This window comes from Miniopterus natalensis, chromosome X (genome assembly GCF_054644295.1).
Source record: "Miniopterus natalensis isolate mMinNat1 chromosome X, mMinNat1.hap1, whole genome shotgun sequence".
Lineage (NCBI taxonomy): Eukaryota > Metazoa > Chordata > Mammalia > Chiroptera > Miniopteridae > Miniopterus > Miniopterus natalensis.
Window position 1 is genome coordinate 4635800 of NC_142103.1, and position 23994 is coordinate 4659793.

General features: G+C 35.9%; 1 pseudogene; it reads right to left on the bottom strand.

The window, feature by feature from the left end:
• Positions 1 to 22546: 22546 nt before the first annotated feature.
• LOC107532740 (N-acetylneuraminate lyase-like) overlaps positions 22547 to 23994 on the bottom strand; it is a 67527-nt pseudogene continuing 66079 nt past the window's right edge.

Below are 23994 nucleotides of genomic sequence, written 5' to 3' on the forward strand. Positions count from 1 at the left end.
TACATATATGCACAAACACTTGCATACATAAAGGTACACCAACACACATATACACATGCAGACATGCACACACATGCACACATGTATACATACAGATATATATCCATACATATACAAATACACATCTACCAATATAAACATGCAATGCACTGATACATGTAAGCATACTCATAACATATATACATATAAACCCATACACATAATACATAGACACAGCTAGGGACTATGTATCTCAGTCTTTATTATACAGGAGTGGGCAAAAGTAGGTTTACAGTTGTAAATATGTGAAACACAGAGTTTATAGTTATATTATTATTTAGTAATTAATGTATTATTTATTTGTATTACAACTATAAACCTACTTTTGCCCACCCATGTAGTTTGATGGGGTCATGTGACTAGTTCTCACCAATTGCTTATGAATAAAGAAGTTTGTATTACTTCCAGGCAAATCATGTGCATTTTCTTAACTCCATTTTCCCTTTTTACTGACCTGATGCAGAGGAGCATAGTGATCTGGGAAACTATGTGTTGAAAGTAGAAGGAGCCTGGGTCTCTGAGTCACTGCTTAGAAAGAGAGCTGTCTGCCTAACAAGAACATCCATTTAAGCTTTTAAATGAGTAAGAAGTAAAGTTCTATTATATTTGAGACTATCACAAATATGAGTCTGTTTTTTGGGTTACCTACTCAAACTAATACAAGTACCTTATGTTAATAGCATCATTCTGGATTGATAATTTAGATAGAACATTCTCTGAATTTGGTCATTCCCTTAGTCCATTTAGGCTGCTATAACAAAAATATCATAGACTGGGTAGATTATAAAAAAACAAATTTATTTCTTATAGTTCCGTATGTTGGGAAGTCCAAGATTGAGGCTCTGGCAGACTTGGTGTCTGGTGAGGGCCTGCTTCCTGTTTCATAGATGATGGTCTTCTCACTGTGTCCTCACATGGCAGAAGGGGTGAGAGAGCTCTCTGGGGTCTCTTTTTAAAGGCACTAATCCTATTCTAGAGGGTTCCACCCTCATGACCTAATTACCTTCCAAAGGCTCCACCTAACACCATCACATTGGGGTTTAGAATTTCAACATATGAAATTTGAGGGAACACATTTATTCAGTAAAAGGAAGTCATGGATTCAAAGTAATGTGAGGCTATCTAGGACCTTCTCTACTGATTTTGGCCATTAGTACTTGTGCTATGCAAGTAGGCTGAAGATTTTTAATAAAGGAGAAAAGCAGCTAAAGTACTATTGACTTTCAGATACTTTAGCTGGTACCAAACATATAAAGATTATTTATTTTGTTTAATAAACAATTAAAAACACATGCTCTGTCTGGCACTGTTAAAACTGCTTTAGAAATATTAATTCATTCAGTTTTCTCAACAATTCTATGAGCTGAGCTCTATTAGTGCCTCCATTTTACATATGAGGAAACTGAGGAGCAGAGAGGTCAAATAATATGCCCAAGGTCACACAGCTAATAAGTGGCAGATTTGGGGAGGAGAACTCAGGCAATCGGGCTCCAGAGCTCATGCTTTTATCCACCATATGAGGTTGCCTCCCATTATGAACAGTTTTAATTTGCCCTGCTCTTGGTGGAGAGCAGATTTGATGTTTTCCTTCAGTCTTAAAAGAGGTAGTGTGTTTTCAAGGAGTATTCGGGTCCATGGTTTTGTTTTAGCAGAGACAGCCTCCAATCCATGAACTCTTCCTGAATTAAGTGGATGACTGCCATCTACTGCCCCTATGTTACCATTTTGAGTGTCCCTTAGTGGTTGCATGTGTGCACATGGAGGAAGACAGACAGTCCCACAGAGCTGCTTGGCTTGTGAGAATTAATAAGATCATAGCACACAGTAGTATGATTGCAAATAGAAATACTTCTCTGTTCAAACAAATCTGTTTCTTGATTCATGCCAAGAACTACAGTGTGTAAACTTGCATTCAAATTGGCCTCGGTGCATGGAGCATTGTTTTTTTCTGTAACAAATCCTTGGCTTTGGCCAGAATTCACTAGTCTATGATCCCAACTAGTGAGTGTTCAGTAGGGAAGAATTGGCTCATGGCTCTGAGTTGTCAGGGGTCTGCCTTGTCTTTGGGTGAGAGAGGTAAATATCCCAGCATCAGCAGTCATCTCTTGTCTTCACTAAAACTGATTGAGTTTAGGTCGTCAAATCTCATACACCCCTTTTTTACTCTCCATTTAGAAGTTCCTATGGGAGTTTTATAACTCTTTTCTCTATCACTTTTTATTGCTAGCGTTAAACTTATCCCTACCTCCACTAACCCCATTTTTGAGGCACTCCCTCAAACCTGTCTTTGTCTCTGTCCCTTCTTTAAAAATCTCAAGAACATAATGTTTCTACATGTTTATATTACTAGGTATAAAATCATAAGAACTTAGAGTATCAGAGCTGAAAGGGCCCTTAGAGATGATCTTGTATCCTAACCCCTTATTTCATAAATGAGGAGACTGAAGCCTGGGGAGGGTGATTTACTAAAAGGGTGTATACCTGGAAATGGAAGTGAGTAAAACTGCTACTGAGGTTTCACCCATGTCCCTAAGTCAGGGTTGCTACACTGATAAGCCACAGCTGCCTGGACAAAATTGTACTTTGGGGTTGGCCTTCTAAGCAGTGTACCTGGCAGAGTCTTGACTACAGTTCAAGGGGCTATATGATTTAGTGAGAAAAGGTTGAAACCCAGGGCTAAAAAGTAGAAATAATAATAAACACCAAGCATCACATCCCCTACTCTAATCAGATGTTGTGCTGTATGCTTACATGCTCAATTTTTGAGACAACCAAAGGTTAACTATCATACCTATATTATCCCATTTGAGCATCACTGTAATCTTCCAAAGTTGGTTTTATTATCTTATTATACAGATCAACAAATGGAGGACAAGATATGCTAAATAACTTGCCAAGAGTAACATAGTAAGTAGTTGCAGACCCAAGAGTCACACCTAGCTCTTCTAGCTTCACAGTCTATGTGTTAAGCCCTGAGCCAATTGGGGCCCACTTGGCCACAGTATGAGATTCTCACATGCTCCCAGAAGTATGCTGATTGGCGCCTTCTAAGAGCTCTTTGACCATTTCCTTTGAGATAATTAGTAGTAGCATCTAAGAACCATCCCTTGGCTGGTAACTAGGCCTTACCATAGACCCCAGGGATAGCAGGAGTTTGGCTTTCACAGCCCATTATCCCCTAATAACTCATCATTTCCCCAGGTGACCAGTTGGCAGGTGGCCTGCTGAAGTTGCTCTACAAATGATCTGTACCATAAACTTCACACTAACATACTGGAAAGTTAATGGATTTGGTTTCTGAGGAATTATTGCATTTCAGAAGAGAAGCAGCTTATTGCATTTTCATTTTATTCCAGAGAGAGAGGGGACTTTTTAATGGTGAGATCTGTAGCATGCTTGGAGTGTGATTCTCCACATCTTTTGAAGATAGGCTGCTTCTATTCTGACTCAAATTTGGCCACAGTACTTGCCAGGCCATTGACAAATACTGGAGTGTGATGCACTGACCTTTATGCCGTATGTGTGATTGTTTGTTTGCCTGCCATCCCTCTCCTATGTGGCTCATGTCAGGGATACCAACAACAAGAATGGTTAACATCTAGGAAATAAAAATTCTGGGTTTATCTCCTATCTCATGCAAAACTCAAAATTGAGGCTTTTTCCTAGTCAGCTGATTCCATTCTTACTCATTCTTTTGTGGACCAAATCAGCCTTTTGTTGTTATTGTTGTTCAAATGCATAAAGATAGAAACACCATTCACCTTGTTATGTATTCTCCCTGGGGAAAAGTAAGCAGTCATGTTTATCACTAGTGTAGTCAAAATCTCAGAATTACACTGGATCCAAAATAACTTTTAGCTATAAATGTTGTTGTAGTAGAAGTGTCCCAGCTATATTAATTTTGACATTAAGGTAACCATTTAAAAATATCAGTTGTAGGTATCAAAGAGATAACATTTAGTGAGTGTTGAAGTTCCTGTGCATAAGCCCGCCCCCCCCATTCATGGTTCATAATGCCCTTATATTCACAAGGAACCAGATGCAGTCATTCCAAAAGTTTTTACATAGAACATCTACTTTGCTATCACCTTAAAAATGAGCACTTAATCCAAGTGTTTGTCAGCGTTTTCTAAAATTTTTTTGTAATCTCTATGGAGCTAATCTATCTCAAGACACAGTCTTGGCACAAGGTCACATTCAAAGAAACGTTATTCTAAAGATCAAAAAAAAAGTTAAAAACTATTGCAATTTACACTATACATGTGGTCTCAGAATGCACCAAAAGGGGTTCAAATTTCATTGTATGTCAAACTTTCATAAAGATCTTTCTTAAACCTCTTTCTCACATGATTCATTCAATAGCTTACACAATAAAGATGCCTCAAACCTCTCACTTACTTCTTTCTAAATCTCTCCAAAATCTTCCTCAAACCTAGCCTGTGCTGCTGACTCTTGTCTTTCTTGTTCTTTCCTCTCATTTTCTGGATGTATTCATCTCATTCTTGCCAGTAACTTTCTGCTTTGTCCAATATGAATCTTTCAAGTGGCCTTAGTGGTCAGGATGGCAGAAAAAGGATATTTAGAAATTAAAAGGTACAAGGGCTCCCTTGAATATCTAAACTTTAAGTTTATTTTTATTTCACATTAATTTTTGTTATGTGTCCATTTCAAGATTTTTTCAACTTGATATAATAGCAGGTTCAAAAGTTATAAGTACTTTGCTTTCCATTTCCTAATCTTGGCAGAGTCTGCTAGTGATCATGGATTGCCCTGTCCCACTCTGCACTTCCCAGCATCCCTTTGTAGTTGGATTGGCCATGAGACTGGTTGTAGTATATGGAATTTGAGTAAAAGTGACATGTGTCATTTCTGCACCTAGATAGGTAAATACACAGTTTGCCTTTTCTGAACTCTTTCACCTGTTTGATGTCAGGACAATACCAGGTTGACCTGAAAGCCACTAGATGGAAGCACTCTGAGTCTTTGAGTCACTGCTTAGAAGAGAGTTAATCTAAATTCTTCTATCCTATGAGTGAGAAATAAACTGTAGTTGCATTGTTTGTTTCAGTAGCTAGAGCTAATTAAGCTAATATATTATTTTTCTATTTTAATTAAAACTCAGCAAGTTTATCAATCTTTTCATTTATAGTTAGTACTCTTTATGTCCCATTTAAGAAATTTTTGTCTAACCCAAGTCCATGAAGGTATTTTCTGATTATTTCAGAAGTTCTATTGTTTTGCCTTTTATATTTAGGTCAGGGGTGAGGAATGCCCAGTCCACAGGCCATATACTGCCTGCAAAATCATTGGGTCTGGCCCTGCCAAGGCAACCACAGGGGGGACTCGAAATTCAATAAATCTAGAAGCCTTTTTCATAGCTAATTTTTAAGTTGATAATTTTGTATGGCCTGAGAATGATATTATAAATATCCAAATGGCCCTTGACAGGAAAAAGGTTCCCCACCCCTGATTTAGGTCTCTGATTTATCTTGTTTTTTTTTGATATACAATTTGAGGGTCATCGCTAATTTTCCATATGTATATGCAATTGGCCCAGTACCATATGTGGGAAAGACTATTGTTCTCCCACTGGCATTCAGTGGCCCCTTCATTGGATATCAGATTTAGAAGACAATCTCTAAAGTGGCTCCCAATGATCCGCACATTCTACTTAGTATTCACACTGTCATTGTAATCTCCTCCACTTAAATGTGGGCTGAGTGTAGGGACTAACTTCTCATGAACAGAATATGGCAAAAGTGACAGAAGGTTACTTCTGTGATTAGGTTAAAAAAGACCATAATGTCCATTTAGTCTCACTTTCTCTCACTCTTTCCCACTCTTTAGTAAAGAACTTTACATTCCCCCATTTTAGTCTGATGTGTGCTCTGGTAAGGTAGGAGAGAATGGATGGTCACAGGACTGCAAATGGTATAGCCTGTGTTGATATTGCTCAGAATAAGATGGTGCTGGAAAGGTACCCCTCTGACAATTGGGTTATTAGGGAGAACTGCCACTGGTTACCTACAGGAGATGACATCACACAGGAGCCCCAGGTGCAAAAGACAACCAAGCTCAATCCCTTTGTGCTACATTATGTTGTCAAAGATGCCTTTTATGTAAAAAGGGAAAGACCCTCTATCACATCCGGGTTATATAATAAGAAACCAAATTTACTTTGAATTTATCTGGATTTAACCTTCTATCAATAATAACACTACATATAAAATATACCTATTTTTCCTCTTTTTATAATATTCGGATTAAGAAAAATATGAGATATAAAATTTCACTTTCCAGCAGCAACAGTTTTTTGTAAGACATAAATCAAATAAACATACCTTTGCCCCTATCCTTTCCCTCCCTCTTCCATGTAGACACAAAACCCATATATTAGAACATAAGCTTTCAGAGACCAGAGAACATTTTTCTTTTCTTCTTAATAAGTGAGCTGGTCCTCTGTTGCTTAAAAATATTTCTGATTTAAGGGCAAGATTCCAAGAGACACAAGCTACACTGGTGGCCAGAGTGTGCTGAATTTACATATGGAAATGTTAAAATCAAACCAGTTCTGCTCATTTAATTTCACAATTTTCTGGGGCCCCAAGAATTCCCAAATCCTCTAGTTCTAGCAGGAGGAGCAGAAGGTATTTCAGTCTCCAATTTGCAGCCTATTCAGCTGATTTCCTTGGGGCTTCCTTAGCCTCATTGTCTTCACCTGGCATGAGCCATTGCTCAGAAATAGAGTACCGGGGTCCCAAATTCCAGCAGTGTCTATGCAAAGGCTAGGTCAAATGAAAAAGAAGGGAGAGGCTCAGTTAATCTGTTTGGACTGGGTTGTGTTTTTACTGTGAAGGGTTGCTAGGGAAAGGAAAACACTAAGGAGTGACTTTGGCATTTTAGGCAAAAGCAAAATGCAATTTAACTTCCATTTCCTAGGATCATGGCACAATCCTGAGTCCCTTACATTTCAGATAAGAAACTGGGGTAGACACAGAAAGATTAAGAGTTGATATGAAATCACACAGGTAGTAAGTAGTTGGAACCAGAGTTTGAACCGACATCTGTCTGATTCCAAAGTCCATTCCAGAACACTCATATGACACTAAATTCTTTAGAGTAATAAGATATTCAAGGGACCAAATGATAGTACATTTTACAGTGAGAAAATATGCAGCCATTACAAAAATTATAAAAAAATGGAAAGATACCCAATATATATTTATTTATATATGTTAAAAGGCCCAAGAGTAATCTGCTATATGTTTGCAGCAGTTCTAGATGCTAGCAAATACAATAGCCTGCCCTCATGGAGCTTGTATTAGGAGGGTTTGGCACAGAATATAAACACAAATGTTGTCATATGTGATTGCAATAAGTGCTATCAACAAAATTAAGTGGAACTATGGGTGTTTTAGCTTGACTGGAGAGGGAAGGCCTCTCTAAGGAGATGAGATCTAAGTACTGAGGAGAACGCAGTCCTGCATTTTAGGCAGGGGGAACAGCAAGTACAAGAGCACAAAGAAGGGAAGAACATGCATGTTTCAGGGACTGAAAGAAGGGTGCCATGGTTCAAGCATAGTGAATTGACTGGGTAGCAGCAGTGAGGAGAGTAGTAGGAGATGTAGTGGGAGAGGATAGGAGAGGCCAGATGATTTAGGTCACATTAAGGAGTTTGGGTTTTACTTTTAGTGTTATAGAAAGCCAGAGGTGTGTTTTATATAGGAAAGGTATGATATGATCTAACTGGTTCCTGAGGACAGAAATGTAGCAAGGCAAGAAGGCCAGCAAGAAAAACAGTTAAAGGCTATTCTGGTTTATGGCCATAGGAGAAAATAGACAAATATTCTCCCCTACAAGCAATTATAGTCCTGACCAAAATTGACAAAATACCCATCTCTGGACTGTAGAAATTGACCAAGGGCATAGAATAAATTGAGAGCTGTTTATTTAATACAAACTACTGAACCTCATGTCAGAACAGTAGGAATTCAATTTTTTTGTTTTTTAGTCTGGGGCTGCTGCTACTTCCTCTACATCTATTAGTGCAGCAGTTCTGCTAGGATAGGACAAGCTGTGAAACTAGCTTTGCTGCCAGAGGTTACTAAATTGACTTGGAGTTCAGCATAGAAAACTCTATGCCCCTTGGAATTGTAGGAAACAGAGATGATCTTGGTGACAAATGGATGGAGGAAGGACATCACAGCTTGGTTTATGTCATCATGGTTGGCAAGCAACAGACTGACAGACTAACCTTAAACTTAACAGGGAAATCCAGGAAATGAGACAATATGGTGGGCCTTGATAAGCTCCCACAATTCTCTGGCAGTCTAGAAGGCTGTGCACATTCTCAAGGCTGCATGAATGCTGAGAGACCAGAGAGAATCCTTGCTAAGCATAAGGCCCTGGCCAAATATGAGACCTCCCATGTGACAGAGACCTGAGAGGGCCTGGTAGAAAGTAGAATCTGGGACATATCTGTAAACTGACGACTTTGAATGCAACCTCCAACCCACACAGTGATCCATTAGAAAAAGGTGGAAGGAGGTTTTACTGACTCATGGTGACTGAGCACAACATCTAACCAGTCATTGGTTGCTCTTAAAGATATGCTGACACAGGAGTGACCCATAAGAAAACAGGCTTAAGAATTAAAAACAAAGAATTTTTTAAAACCTGAGTAAAGACATTACTGGCTACTTGTTTTAGGACAACAGATTTTACACAATGAGTATAGATAAAGACTTTACACAATGGTTATAGATAAAGTCTATTTAACTAACTAACTAACTAACTAACTAACTAACTAACTAACTAACTAAGCACAGCAACTACAACACCCTGGGACAATCAATATAGAGTTTCTATAACTTTGTGAAAATATCCATTTTTCATCCAAAATTGATGTGACATTGAAAGAACCAGCAAAGTGTCACATGTATTCAGGAAAACAGTCAAAGAAGCTGTCTCTGAGTTTACCAAGATGTTGGATTTAGTGCAAAAGACTTCAAAGCCACTATTATAAATATGTTCAAAGAACTAAAAGAAATGATGTTTAAATGATTAAAATAAGGTATGACCAAAATAACTCACCAAACAGAGAAACAGAAGCCCTCATAATTGGTGGTGAGGATGTAAGAATGGCACAGTTACTTTAGAATCAGCTCATCAATTGCCTAACACGTGACTCAGAAATCCCACCCCTAGAAATCTACCAAAGATAAAAGAAAAAGTGTGCATACACAAACACATGATTCAAATGTTCATTTCAAAATTAGTTCTCAGATAAAAGAATTAAATAGTTCTAACATAATTAATAAAATATCCAAGTAAACCTGAAAACCACCCATCATAACAAGAACCAGAAAATCACAACTTGAATGAGAAAAAACAATCAACTGATGCAAAGACTGAGATGAATCAGATGTTGGAATGATCTGACAAGGATTTTAAAGCAGCATTCACAAAAATGCTTCTACAATCAATTATAAATCTTCTTGAAACAAATGAAAAAAATAGTAAATCTCAGCAAGAAAATAGAAGTCATAAAAAAGAACCAAATGGGAATTTCAGAACCAAAAATTACTGCTGAAATAAATAACTTGTTGAATGGACTTAATAGTAGTGTGGAGATGACAGAGGACATAAACTTGAGGATAGAATAATAGAAGCCATCCGAGAAAACAGACTGAAAGGAAACAGAACCCAAGGGACCTATGGTGTAATAAAATATTCTGATGTCTGTGTAATTAGTGCCTAAGAAGGATAGATGAGAGTGAGGCAGAAAGAGTATTTGAAGAAATAATGACTGAAAAGTTCTAATTTGGCAAAAGATACAAACCTACAGATCTACAAAGCTGAACAAACCATAAACAGGAAAAACAAAGAAAGATACTAAGAAACATAGAAATTAAATTGTGAAAAATTAAAACAAAGAAAAATCTTGAAAGCAGCACTAGAGAAATATCATATTACCTATAGGGGGACATCAATCCCAACGTGTATTTCTTATCTGAAAACATAGAGGTCCAAAGTGACACAACATTTTTCAAGTGCTGAAAGAAAACAACTGTCAACAATAAATTCTGTATCAGTTGAAACTATCATTTAGGAGGAATGAAGAGAAAATAAAAACACTTTTAGGCATTCAGGAATGAATAGAAAATAAAAACATTTTAGGCAAAAGAAAACTATAAGATTTTTTTTTTTACTTGCACACTTATTAAATATTGGCTAAAGTAAATTCTTCAAACAGAAAGGTAATGATAAATGAATGCCATTTGAAGCATCTGGAAGGAAGAAGGAACAGTGCAGAGAACAGAAATATGGATATATATAATAGCCTATCCATTCCCACATGAGTTTTAGAAATCATAAATGATGATTAAAACAAATATTATAACACCATCTAATACTAAAAATAATGATATTTAAAACTGGGAAGTACCGCAATGAGGTATCACTTTATACCTGTCAGAATGGCTCCATCAACAAATCAACAAAGGACACGTGCTGGCGAGGATGTGGAGAAAGGGGACCCTAGTACACTGCTGGTGGGAATGCAGACTGGGGCAGCCACTGTGGAAAGCAGTATGGAGGGTCCTCAAAAAATAAAAAATGGAGCTGCCTTTTGACCCAGTGATCCCACGTCTAGGAATATATCCTAAGAATCCTGAAACACTAATCAGAAAAAATATATGCACCTCTATGTTCATAGCAGCACAATTTACAATAGCTAAGCTCTGGAAACAGCCCAAGTGCCCATCAGTAGACGAGTGGATAAAAATGCTGTGGGACAGTCACACCATGGAATACTATGCAGCTGTAAAGAAGGATCTTGTACCCTTTGGGACAGTATGGATAGACTTGGGGAATATTATGCTAAGCCAAATAATCCAGGCAGAGAAAGACAAACATCACATGATCTCCTTTATATGTGGAATCTAAAGAACTTAATAAACTGATGAACATAAATGATTCAGTGACATGGAAGCATAGATCAGACTGAGGAATCTCAGAGGGATGGAGGAGGGTGGGTGTGTGGAGGGGGAGAGATTAACCAAAGAACTTATATGCACATATGCACAACCCAAAGACATGGACAATGGTGGGGAGAGGGACTGGGGGATGGGGTAGGGCGGGGTGGAATGGGTCACTGGGAAGAAAAAGGAACATCTGTAATATTTTGAACAAAATTTAAAAAGATACACATAAAACCAAACCAAAACAAAACTGGGAAGTAAAGAGACCTAAATGGGACTTTAAAGCCTCCCCTCTCAGCAACTGATACAACATTAGCACAGACATAGAAGCAACACTATTAACCAACAGGATGGAATTGATTTATATATAGAAGATTCCATCTAAAAGTAACAGAATAAACATTTTTTCAAGTAATTGGAAAGGCACAAACCCTAGGATAGAAGTAATATTGACAGATAAGAATGAAGTGGGAGGGGATGCTCTACCTTGAAAATAAGGCTAGTGTAATTAAGACTGTATACTATTGGTGGAGGGATAGGCACATTGGTCAGTGGAATAGAATAAAGAATCCAGAAATAGATCATCACAAATATGCTCAATTGTTTTTAACAAATTACAAGAGTAATTCAGTGGAGGGATAGACTTCTCAACAAATATAGTGCTGGAACAATTGGACATCCAAAGACAAAAAACAAAGAAAAAACCACATCTCCTCAAAGGCCCAAAAACTTTCACCTAAGCCTCATAGTTTATACAAAAATTAGCACAAAATGTATCACAGACTTAAATGTAAAACATAAAACTATAAAATTTTTAGAAAAAAGCATAGGAGACAATCTTTGGGAACTAGGGTTAGACAAAAAGCTTTTACACCTGACATAAAGCATGATCCATAAAAGAAAAAATATAAAAGTTTAACCCCATCAAAATTAAAAACTTTTGTTCTGTGCAAGCCCGTGTGAAGAGGATGAAAGATATAAAGTATGGACTGTGAGAAAAACATTTGCAAGTAACATATCTGACAAAGAGCTAGTATCAAGACTCAGCAGTAAAGAAACAAAAAATTAATTATGAAATGATCAAGAGACACGATGAAGAGACATTTCACCAAAGTGGATATATAGATGGCAGGTAATGATGTAGGTAATTATGATGGCAAATCATGATGTAAAATATAGATGTTTTATAATTTTTGGTGTACAAGTCTTTCACCTCTTTGATTAAGTTTATTCCTAAGTATTTTATTCTTTTTGTTGCTGTTGTGAATGGGATTGTCTTCTTAATTTCCTTTTTGGATAGTTCATTGTTTACATGGAGAAATGCCACTAATTTTTGTATGTTGATTTTTGTATCCTATACTTGACTGCATTTGTTTCTTTGTTTTAATAGGGTTTTTTTTTTAGTCTTTAGGCTTTTTCTATATATATGATTATGTCATCTGAAAACGTAATTTTACTTCTTTCTTTCCTATTTGGATTAATTAATTAATTAAATTATTGTCTAATTACTCTGGATAAGATTATCAGTACTATGTTGAAAAGAAGTGACAAGTGTGGGCATTCTTGCCTCATACTGGACCTCAGAAGATAAGCTTTTACAATTTCTCAATTGCTTATCATATGACCTGTGGGCTTTTCATATATGGCCTTTATGGTATTGAGGTATAGAATAGTCAAATATTGAAAGCGAAGAACAAAGTAAATATATATATGAATTCAAGTGTTACTATAAAGTTTCAGTAATTAAGACAGTGTGATACTGGAATAGGGATAGAAAAATAGATCAATAAAATAGAATAGGAATTCTAGATTTAAACCAAAATTCTAAAGTCATTTGATTTTTGACAAATGTGCTAAAGTAGTTAAGAAAATAGTCTTGTCTGTGTCTACGAGTTTTGTGTTTTTTTTTTTTTTTTCTCAATCCCCTCACCCTTTTCACCCAACCCCTCAACCCCCTTCCCCTCTCACAGCTGTTGAGTCTGTTCTCTATCAATAGCATGGTGAGAGTGCTAGATGCAGACCATCTCCCCATGGACCAAGACCTGCATTGTTCCATCCAGTGCCTCTGAGTCATATCTTTCATGGTGACTTCAAACAATGGTTGATATTCTGGGACTTTGCTCCTAGTGACTGGCATTATTAGGCTTTTTGCTTTCTTCCATACACTGAGTATTCTTCCCTGGGGGTAGTAACAGGTGTCATGTGCTCAAAAGTTCAACAAACACCTAATGTCTTCCAGGCATTATATGAGTGAGGCTCTTGGGGGAGGTGTAAAAGTGATTCAAACCTGGTCTCTCCACTCCAAGAGGCTTGTGATTTATTAGGGAACACAAATACACATAAATAATAGTTATCATTAACTAAATACCTACTATGTGCAGGGGCTTCATCTGAACCAATGCTCTTTCTCATTACGTTAAGCAGAGTTACATATGTCCTGGTTTATTCTTGTTGTTCCAGTGAAATGATTAATAGCACCTTTTTCACCCTCAAAACTGTCTTGATTTGAACAATAAATTAAATGGTCAGTCTAACTAAGCCACATGGGCTCTCAAATATGCTGTGACAGAAGTATAACCAGAGAACTTTGGGAATCCTGAATAAGGAACAGGTAGATCTCTGTGGGCTCAGATGAGGGAATATGGTCGTGTAGGAAGTGAAATTTGAGGCGGACTAAATAGAATATGGACAGCAGAGGTGGTGATGATTATTGTTTTTGAAACAATACTTTTTTGACATTGTTTTGTAATTAATTATTTTTATTTTTCAATTACAGTTGAGATACAATATTATATTAGTTTCAAGTGTACAACATAGTAATTAGAGATTTATATACCTTGTGAAGTGATTCAGAGGTGGCGATTATTGATATGCTTTTCATTTTCCTTTGTTATGGGTGTTTCTCTACTTGGGTGTCCAAAGCCAGGATCAATGAGTTGTCATACAGAACATAGGAATCTATATCAAACCATAGAAAAATGTATGAGTCAAAAGCAATAACTAACATTTATTGATCAGTTATTATGCACCAGGCACTGTGCTAAATAAGTCATATGCATTGTTTCATTGAATCCTTATAAACATTTTACATAGTGCCTACAAACTCTCATTCCCTTTCTACCGGAGAGGAAATGAAGGCTAGCTAAAAGGCGTTAAGTGGTTTGTTCAGGGTCATCCAGCTAGGAAATGGTAGAGTCAAGATTCAGACAGAAGTTATTCTGAATTCACTTTTTTAAATTTAGATATAATTGATGTATAATACTGTGTAAGTTTAAGGTATACAACACATTGATTTGATACATTTACACATTCCATTATGATTAGCACTGTAGCATTGGCTAACACCTTTATCACATCACATAATTACTATTTCTTTTGTGTGATGAGTGCATTTAAGATCTAGTTACTTAGAAGCTCTAAAGTATAAAATACAGCATTGTTATCATCACAGTGCTGTACATTACATCTCCAGAACTTACTTATCTTCTTACCCCAAGTTTGTACCCTTTGACTAATATCTCCCCATTTCCCCTACCCTCCAGCCCCTGGCAACCATTATTCTACTCTGTGTTTTCATGAATTTGGCTTTTTTAAGATTCCACATATAAGGGATATCATACAGCACTTCCAAGATTATTGGAGAATTATACACAATAGCCAAGATATGGAAACAGCCTAAGTGTCCATCAACAGGAATAAAGATGTGACATCTCTCTCTCTCTCATCTATCTATCATCATCTATTATCTATCTATCATCTATCTAATCATCTATCATCTATCTATGAATATTATTCAGCCATGAGAAATAAATAGATTCTGCTATTTGCAACAAGGATGGACCTTGAGGACATTATGCTAAGTGAGATAAATCAGACAGAGATCACATTCTTAAATCCTTCACTATCCTGCTTCCGGAAATTTCCATATTCTGGAATCCAAATTCCCCTGTTGCCCATGCATCTTTCAATTTCAGTGGATCATGATAACAATACTAGGGACCACCATACATTGAGCATCCATCATGTGCCAAACACTGTACAAAATTTATTTTGAATCCTCATGACAAACCTGCTAAACAGGTACTTTTCATTTTACGGATAAGGAATTTGGGGTTCATAGAGTTTAGAACCAACTTCCCTTCCTTCAAGATGGGTAAGAATGGTAAGCATAAGGATGCCTTTGGGAACACAAGGGCTGTACACTGATGGATTTCATGAGGCACTAACTGAGCTGATAAGAAACACAAAATCTCCTGTTCTCTTTAATCAGTAGACCTCTCAGAAATAATAGAAAGTAGAAGGTTACCTCTTTGTTTTCACAGAGTCACTAGCCGTGTCACCCTGGGCAAATTTATTCTTCTCTAGGAGTTTGTTTCTTTATCTGTACAGTGGAGATAACTCCTACCTCACAAACTTGCCAGGAACTACTAGCCTGGCATCTATCTGTTCAGTATCCTTCCTTTCCTTATAATTATAGATCTCACCTTTCTGTGGACTGTGCAGGTTTCTGCTTCACTTTTACAGTAGTCATGGCTGAAATTTAGCTCAACTATTTTTCATGTTACAATTATATAATCTTTCTAGGTTAGAATTTATATAAATTGGGAAAATTAAGCTAGAGTAATTTTGTACCTGGTTTGCCCCCCCTTTGAAAAATCCAAGCGTTCTGTTCTTTGGGGGTTTTACATGGAAATATTAACCTCCCAAAGACTACCTCACAGAAGAGTCAAAAATTTGACCTTTTTTTCTTACTTTATATTTTTAATAATACACGCACATGGAGGAAAAGGCAAAAGCTATTGAAGGTTGTACACTGAAGAATAAATTGCTCTTTTCCACCACCCTCAATCTGCCAGTCACACTTCTCAGAAGTAATCACTATATTTTTTTGTGTTTCTTTCAAGACATATACTGTGCATACAGAAGCATATCTTTTTTTATCTCCCTGCTCATTTTCACAAACATGATAGCATATTCTATACGCAGTTTTAAACCTTGTTTTTATTGTTTAACAATGTGTCTTTTTATTTCAGTATGAATAGATTTCCCTCATTATTTTTAATGGCTGCATGGTATTCAAACAAATGGATATCCTGTAATTCATGTAAACAGTCCCAAAGTTGTTTATGGTCTTTTGCTATTACAAATAATTTTAAAGGCATTATCTTCATACACACATCATTGCTCATGTGCACAGAGTTATAAATGGCTATTACTGGAATCTCTGGATCAAAGTATATGTACATCTACAATGGTGATAAATATTGCCAAATTATCCTTCAAAGAGGGTATTCCAGTTTAATTACCACCAATGAACGAGGGTGTTTCTTCACATCCTGGAACATAGTACATGTAATTTTTAATATTTTTCAGTCCTAGTTGGAAGATGATCTTTTTTTTCTTAAATTTTGTATATCTTTTCTATGAGTGAATATATCATCTTTTAATATATTTAAAAGTCATTTTCATTTCTTTTTCAATATACATGTTCCTTGCCCATTTTTCTTATAAGCAATTAAATTTATTTTACTTGTTTGTAAAATCTCTTTATATATCAAAAATTGATCCTTTATCATGTATACTGACAGTATTTTGTCTGCCACCTAACTTTTGACTTCATTCATGATATTTTGATACATGGGCTGTTTCAAATTTTAATGTCTCTGTCTCTTGTTTAATGGGTTTTGGTGATGTATCACACTTATACAACATTTCTGAGAATATAATCAGTTTTCCTTGTTTTCTTTTGTTAATTTAGTGGTATAGTTTTTTAAAGAAAATATTTAACACTTTAATCCATCTGGTATTAATTTTAACATAAAAAATAGGGCAGGTATCCAACTTTACTTTTTAAATGCCTAGCCAGTTGACCCAATACCATTTATTGAATATTCATTTTCCCCATATTGATTTGAAATGCCTCCTTAATAATAAACCATATATTTTCTATATATATACTTATATATAAATATATAGAGTCTATCTATCAATCTATTCTAGATTCTCTGTTCCATGCCATTGATTTGTCTATTCATTTACTAATATTAAATTGTGTTAATTATATACATTTTATGATATTTTAAGTGGTGTTATAGCTAACATTCTCTCACTACTCTTCTACAATACTATTGACTATATTTCTTATGATGTATTTTACATCCCTGTGACTATTTTGTAAATATCAATCTGTGCTTCTCAATCCTTTTACCTTTTTCACCTAGTCCCCCAACTCCCCTCCCCTGTGGCAACCATCAGTCTGTTCTCTGTGTCTGTGAATCTGTTTCTGTTTTGTTTGTTTGTTTGTTTACATTGTTCTTTAAGTTCCAGATATAAGTGAGATCCTATAATATTTGTTTTTCTCTGACTAACTCATTTTACTTAGCATAATACCTTCTAGCTCCATTCATGCTGTCGCAAATGGTTAAGATTTCATTCTTTTTATGGCCAAGTAATATTCCAATGTATATATGTACCATTATTTTTTTCTCTTGTTTCCTTGGCCTGAGGAGATATATCAGAAAATATGACTGAAAGAAATTTTAGAGATTTTACTGACTGTTTTCTTCTAGGAGTTTTATAGTTTCAAGTCTTACACTTAAGTCTTTAATTCATTTTGAGTTTATTCTTGTATACGGTGTCTTTTTTTGCATGTATCTGTCCAGTTTTCTCAACACTACTTTTTGAATAGACTGTCTTTATGCCATTGCCTACTTTTTCAAATATTAATTACCGATATCGGTGTGGGCTTAATTTCTGGGATCTCTATTCTGTTCCATTGACCTATGTGACTCTTTTTATGCCAATACCATTATGTTTTTATTATTATCGCTTTGTAGTATATTTTGATGTAAGGTAGTGAGATTCCTCCAACTTTGTTCTTTCTCAAGATTGCTGTGGCTCTTTGGGGTCTTTTGTGGTTCCATATAAATTTTTGGATTATATGTTCTAGATCTGTGAAATATGCCACTAGTATTTTAATAGGAATTATAGCAAATCTATAGATTGCTTTGGGTAGTATGGACATTTGAATGATGTTAATTCTTCGTATCCATGAACATGGTGTATGCTGCCATTTATCTGTATCTTCTTCAGTTTCTTTCTTCAGTGTCTTATTATTTTCTGAATACAGGTCTTTTATCCCCTTGGGTAAATTTATTCCTAGGTGTTTTATTATTTTTTGATGCAATTATAAATGGGATTGTTCTCTTAGTTTTCCTTTCTGATAGTCCATTATTGGTGTATAAAAATGCAACCCATTTATGGATGTTTATTTTGTATCCTGCTACTTTACTGACTTTATCAGTTCTAGTAGTTTTTTGGTTGGAATTTTTAGGTTTCTATATACATAGTATCATGTCACCTGCAAATAATGACAGTTTTGGTTCCTTTTCTATTTGGTTGCCTCATATTTCTTCTTCTTGTCTGATTGCTGTGGCTAGAACTTCCAGTACCATGTTGAATAAGACTGGTGAAAGCGGACACCCCTGTCTTGTTCTTGTTTTTAAGGGAAATGGTTTTAGTTTTTGCCCGTTGAATATGATGTTGGCTGTAGGTTTGTCATATATGGCCTTTATTATGTTGAGGTATGTTCCTTCTGTTCCCACATTTCTGAAAGTTTTTTATCATAATGGTTGCTGCATTTTTGTCAAATGCTTTTTCTTCATCTATTGAGATGACCATATTATTTTTATTTTTCACTTTGTTTATGTGCTGTATCATGTAAATTGAATTATAGATATTGTACCACCTTGCATCCCAGGAACAAATCCTACTTGATTATGATGTATGATCTTTTTAATGTATTGCTGGATTTGGTTTACTAATATTCTGTTGAGGATTTTAGTATCTATATTCATCAGGGATATTGTCATATAATTTTCTTTCTTTGTAGTGTCTTTATCTAGTTTTGGGATTAGAATAATGCTGGCTTTATAAAATGAGCTTGGGAGTCTTCCCTCCTCTTGAATTTTTTTGGAATACTTTGAAAAGTATAGGTGTTAGCTCTTCTTTGAGTGTTTGGTAAAGTTCACCTGTGAAGCCATTCGGACTAGGACTTTTGTTTGTTGGATTTTTTTATTATTATTACTGCTTCAATTTCATTTGTTGTAGTTACTACTCTTCTTATTCAAAATTTTCCTTGGGATTCTTAAAGTTATATTTTCATTTGAACTTTAGAATAACTGTGGCTGATTCAAAATTGAATCCTATTTGTATTTTATTTGGATTTTTGAAAATTATAAATATTCTTTTTTTTTTTTTTAAATATATCTTTATTGATTTCAGAGAGAGGAAAGGAGAGGGGGAGAGAGAGACAGAAACATCAATGATGAGAGAGTCATTGATCGAGCCCACAACCAGGGCATGTGCCCTGACCGGGAATCGAACCCCGATTGCCTGGATCCTAGGTCAACACTCAACCGCTGAGCCACGCCCAGCCGGGCAAAAATTATAAATATTCTTGATAGAATTGTTTTAGTAAAAATAATTTTTATTGCTACTTTAAATGGGTTCTTTTCTTTGATTATATTTTCTAAGTTGTTATTATATATAGGAAAGTTAATGCTATTTTTATTAAATAATTTCCTATGTAGCTCTAAAATTGTGATAGGGAAGCATATGTATTGAGTGTACATGATGAATGCTCTGATTCCAGTTTTGAAATATATACTTCTAGAAAATATATTGTCAGTTCATGAGCCAAAATGTCAACTTTGACTATCTCTGAATAATGGATTATGATTCTGAACAATCTCTGTTGTCTTCTTTGTATTGTCTATTGTTTCCCACATTTCTTGCAGTAAACATGTATTATTATTATATCAAGAAGAAAAAACTATTTTAAAAAGAGAAAAGAATCATGGCATCAAGAGATGTAACTTTGGAGTATAGTTGTGGTGTTTATATAGGAAGGAAGGGAACAACATGACCAATTGCATAATTAGGGTAGTCTAACTGCTGTAATAAACTATCTCAAAGACTCAGTGGCTGGACACACACACAAAAATTCTTTTTTTCTTAGAATATAATGTAATCCACAGGGACTGGGACAGGGAGAGGGAGCTGTTGCATATAGTAGGTTTTACAGTATCAGGCCAGAAGTGAAATGGTCACTTCTACTCACATTCAGTTGGCCAGCCCTCAGTCATGTGGCCATATCTAGCTGGAAAGGTGACTGGAAAGTGTAATCTAGTTGTGTACTCAGGAAGAAGAGAACTTGGATACTGGTGAGCACTCATAGCCTTTAAGTGAGTGAGTCTAGTGAGCACTTAGAGTTGCATTAGTGTCCTGGTATCATTTTCTAGGATACTTATTTGGGTTTGGGAGTATTCTTCCCAGAGAACTTTCTTGAAGTTGTCTAGAGTACCCACATTGCCCCTGAATAATCAAAGAGGCAGAGATATTCCCTCCCCACCAAGATTCACAGGCAAATTTTTTTATATCTTAGTCCCACTGCCCAGACTTCTTTTGCATTGAGTCATCTCCAATCTGAAGTTGAATCCTCAGACTCTAATTTTCCACCTTACATCTGCTCTGACTTTGTGTCTTCAGTCATTTAACTTAGTATCTGACCTTCATCTATGATGGACACTGCTTACTCTATGTATAATACTTTGGTGAATTGTCTAAATTTCTTTCTGTGCCTGAACTCAGTCCATCTCCTGCTTCCTGACCTGACACTAGGTTGTCAGGCTGGCATCTCAAAAAGGCTCTGTGTCATCTTAACTAGTGCCGATTACTTCCTCGAGAAGGAGGGAATAATTTTCCTTGCCCTGGTTTCTGGAAAGTGATTGATGAACTACTTAGAGTTGAGTTCATGCAGTTACTTGCCCAGTGTCCTTTGGTACTCCATGTTTGTGTAAGGAAGCTGATAGATATATGTGTTACAGCCTGACATGGCTTATTTGGAATGGATCTCTGATGGACAAGTGATACCATCGCCATCTCACAAAATATTAAAATACATGTTATGGTGAAAACATTCAGTATATTCATAAAGAACAAACCCTCCATAAATATCCCCGGAAGCTGGGGTTGATTTTTTTAGCTCTCTGCTCACATTGAAAGAAACAATTTGTTTCTTTCCCATAGGGGCTTCAGAGTGAAATTCCTTTTTTACCCATTACAAGTTTTCTGTGATGTGTTTTAAAACAGCATGTTTTGCTATCCAACAAACTGCTAGGCAAACAAAATGCCTGAGGCCTATGACTAACTGTGGGTATTGAAGTCTAGAGCTATTTTTAAAATAACATTTCTTTTCTGATTATAATAGTAATGCATAACAATGACTTATGCTTTTGAGTCCATACGAAGAGCTTAATACAGGGCTCCATCTTTTGCATGCATTAAATAATCTTCAGAATATCTTTCTGAATGTAAATATAATAATTTCCATTTAACATAGATGGAAACAGAAGTCCAAAAAAATCCAATATCTTGTTTAGGTTGACAACTAGGAAGTGGTAATGCTAAAATTAGAACATGGGTCTTCAGATACTGGGGCAAGCACACTATAAGGACACCAAATCCTGCCTCTATAAATGACTATTACAGCAAATCTGAAGAATATAAAATATAATGAAGAAAAACACAACAAGAATAAAAAATATTATAATACTTTAAACTACAGATATCTATTTTTTCCAAATGAATATTTATTAAAATGAAAGTACATTATAGTGGTTTAGAATTAGAAAATTTAAAAATAGGATTAAGAACCAGAAATGAAGATAATAGGATCTCCCAAAGGCAGATGGAATTAATCAATTGCAATTTTTCTCTTGATTCCATTTCATCTATATAAGCAGAAATTTCTTCGCAAAAATTTTGTGCAATGTTGAATGACTCCTTTTATATAAAAAAAAAAAAATACATATTTTTTAATCCTCACTCAAGGTTATGTTTTTTGTTTTTTTTTAAAATGATTTTAGAGAGAGAGAAAGAGAGAGAGAGAAACATTGATTGGTTGCCTCCCATACACACCCCAACTGGGGTTCCAACCCACAATCTTGGTTTGTGCCCTGACCAAGAATCAAACCCACTGCCTTTCAGTGTATGAGATGACACTCCAACCAACTGAAGCACACTGACCAGGGCTCATGACACCTTTTGTAGTTTTGCCCCTTTACAAAATAAAAATTTATAAAGATTGTAGTAGATACTTAAATACATCTTTTTAAAAAAGATTTTTTATTGATATTTAGAGAGAGGAAAGGATAGGGAGAGAGAGGGAGAAACATTGATGTGAGAGTGAAGCATCAATTGGCTGCCTTCCCCCACTGGGGATGGAGCTACAACCTGGGCATGTGCCCTGACTGGGAATTGAACCAGCAACCCTTCGGTGCACGGGACAATGCCCAACCAACTGAGCCACAAAGGCCAGGGCTAAATACTTGTTGGTTGATGTGAGAGTTTAATTGCTAAGAAAGAATTTAGTTCACGCTTATCTACAAAGTTCTTTAGAAATAAATGGACTATTCTAGGTGGGTTATATACCAATGTATATACCCTGACTTGATAGAGAGGCATTAACTACAGGCTTCCAAGTTTCCATTCTTTAAATCAGTAAAAGAAAGGAAATCCAGGCTCTTTGTTTAGCTTCTGCATTATCAGTAAACTCCTTGGAGGCTTTCTGCAGTGGAAGCCGGGGTGGGCAGATTGGAATCCCAGACACCAGAGTCCCGATGTCTTTGGTCTGTGACACCGAAAAACCTAGTTTGATCACAAAGTTGATAAATCTCTGAATACAAAAGTAATAATAAGGCTGAAGAGAAGTCCTTCCATTCAAAAGCCTCCATCATCTGGTTCATCCCAGGTAGTTATAGGTACTGCCCACTGTTTTAGTCACTCCTATTACCAGAGCACTCAGCAGTTGCTCATCTACCCCCAAAGGAAAGCAAACTGTCACTGGTGACTCTGATCAACACACTGCCCAAAATCTAAGAGCTCTGTGTCACTACATTTCAGCTCTTGGAAGGTGGGGATCTTCTCCTGAATCCCATCCAACAACTCCTCAGCATGAACTGCTCAAAACAATGAATGCCTCATTAATCCGCCCAACATATATGTTTATTTTATTTAGTACATTTTCTTCAAGTCTCTACTCCTGATGGATAGGTATTTTTTTAATGAACAAGTTTTATGCATGGTTTTATATTCTGCTTTTAACATTTAACCTTTTATTGTAAGCATATTTTCAAGTCAATAAATTTTGTTGAGGGCATTTTCATGGTTGCATGCCACTCAACTGTACCATAATTCGTTTAACCAGTCCCTTATTACTGGACATTTTTCTTCTTTCAGGTTTTGCTATTATAAAACAAATTATAAATAATTCTACCATGAATCCATTGGACATTTTTTGACTATTTCCTTGTTATAAATCCCTAGTAGAATTACTGTTTTAAATAAATGCACATGTTTAAGGCCCTTGACACATATTGTCAAATATAACAGATTCTTGATTGCATCTATATATCAATCAGCCATAATTGACTTTAATTGGTTCTAACCAATACCAGAGGCATCTTTTTCATGTGGCCACTGAATACAAAATAGATTAGGATTATTTTAAATGCCATGTTTTCTACTTTATTTAAACATTTATGTTTTGGGAATAAGAGAAGGATTGGGCCTCAACCCTATCAGGTCAGAAAGGGCTTGATGACCTCAGGAGACCTGAGGTGGGACTGGATGGAATCTTCAGCAATATATGGCTGCCAGGAAGGAAGACCTGGAGAACAGACTGAGGGAATTCTGCCTACTAGAAGGATTGTGCATGAATGCAACATTTGCAGGTACATTCCATATTATGAGACTGGCATTCTTGAGTAAGAGATAGAGGTAAAAATAGCTTTGAGCACTTAGTCTTTTTCAGCTTAGAGACTGAATTTAAAATACTCCTTATTTGAAGATCTTATGACTTTCCCTATGTAATGCCCGTGTAACAATGCTATAAGGCAGAAAAATTAAGTAT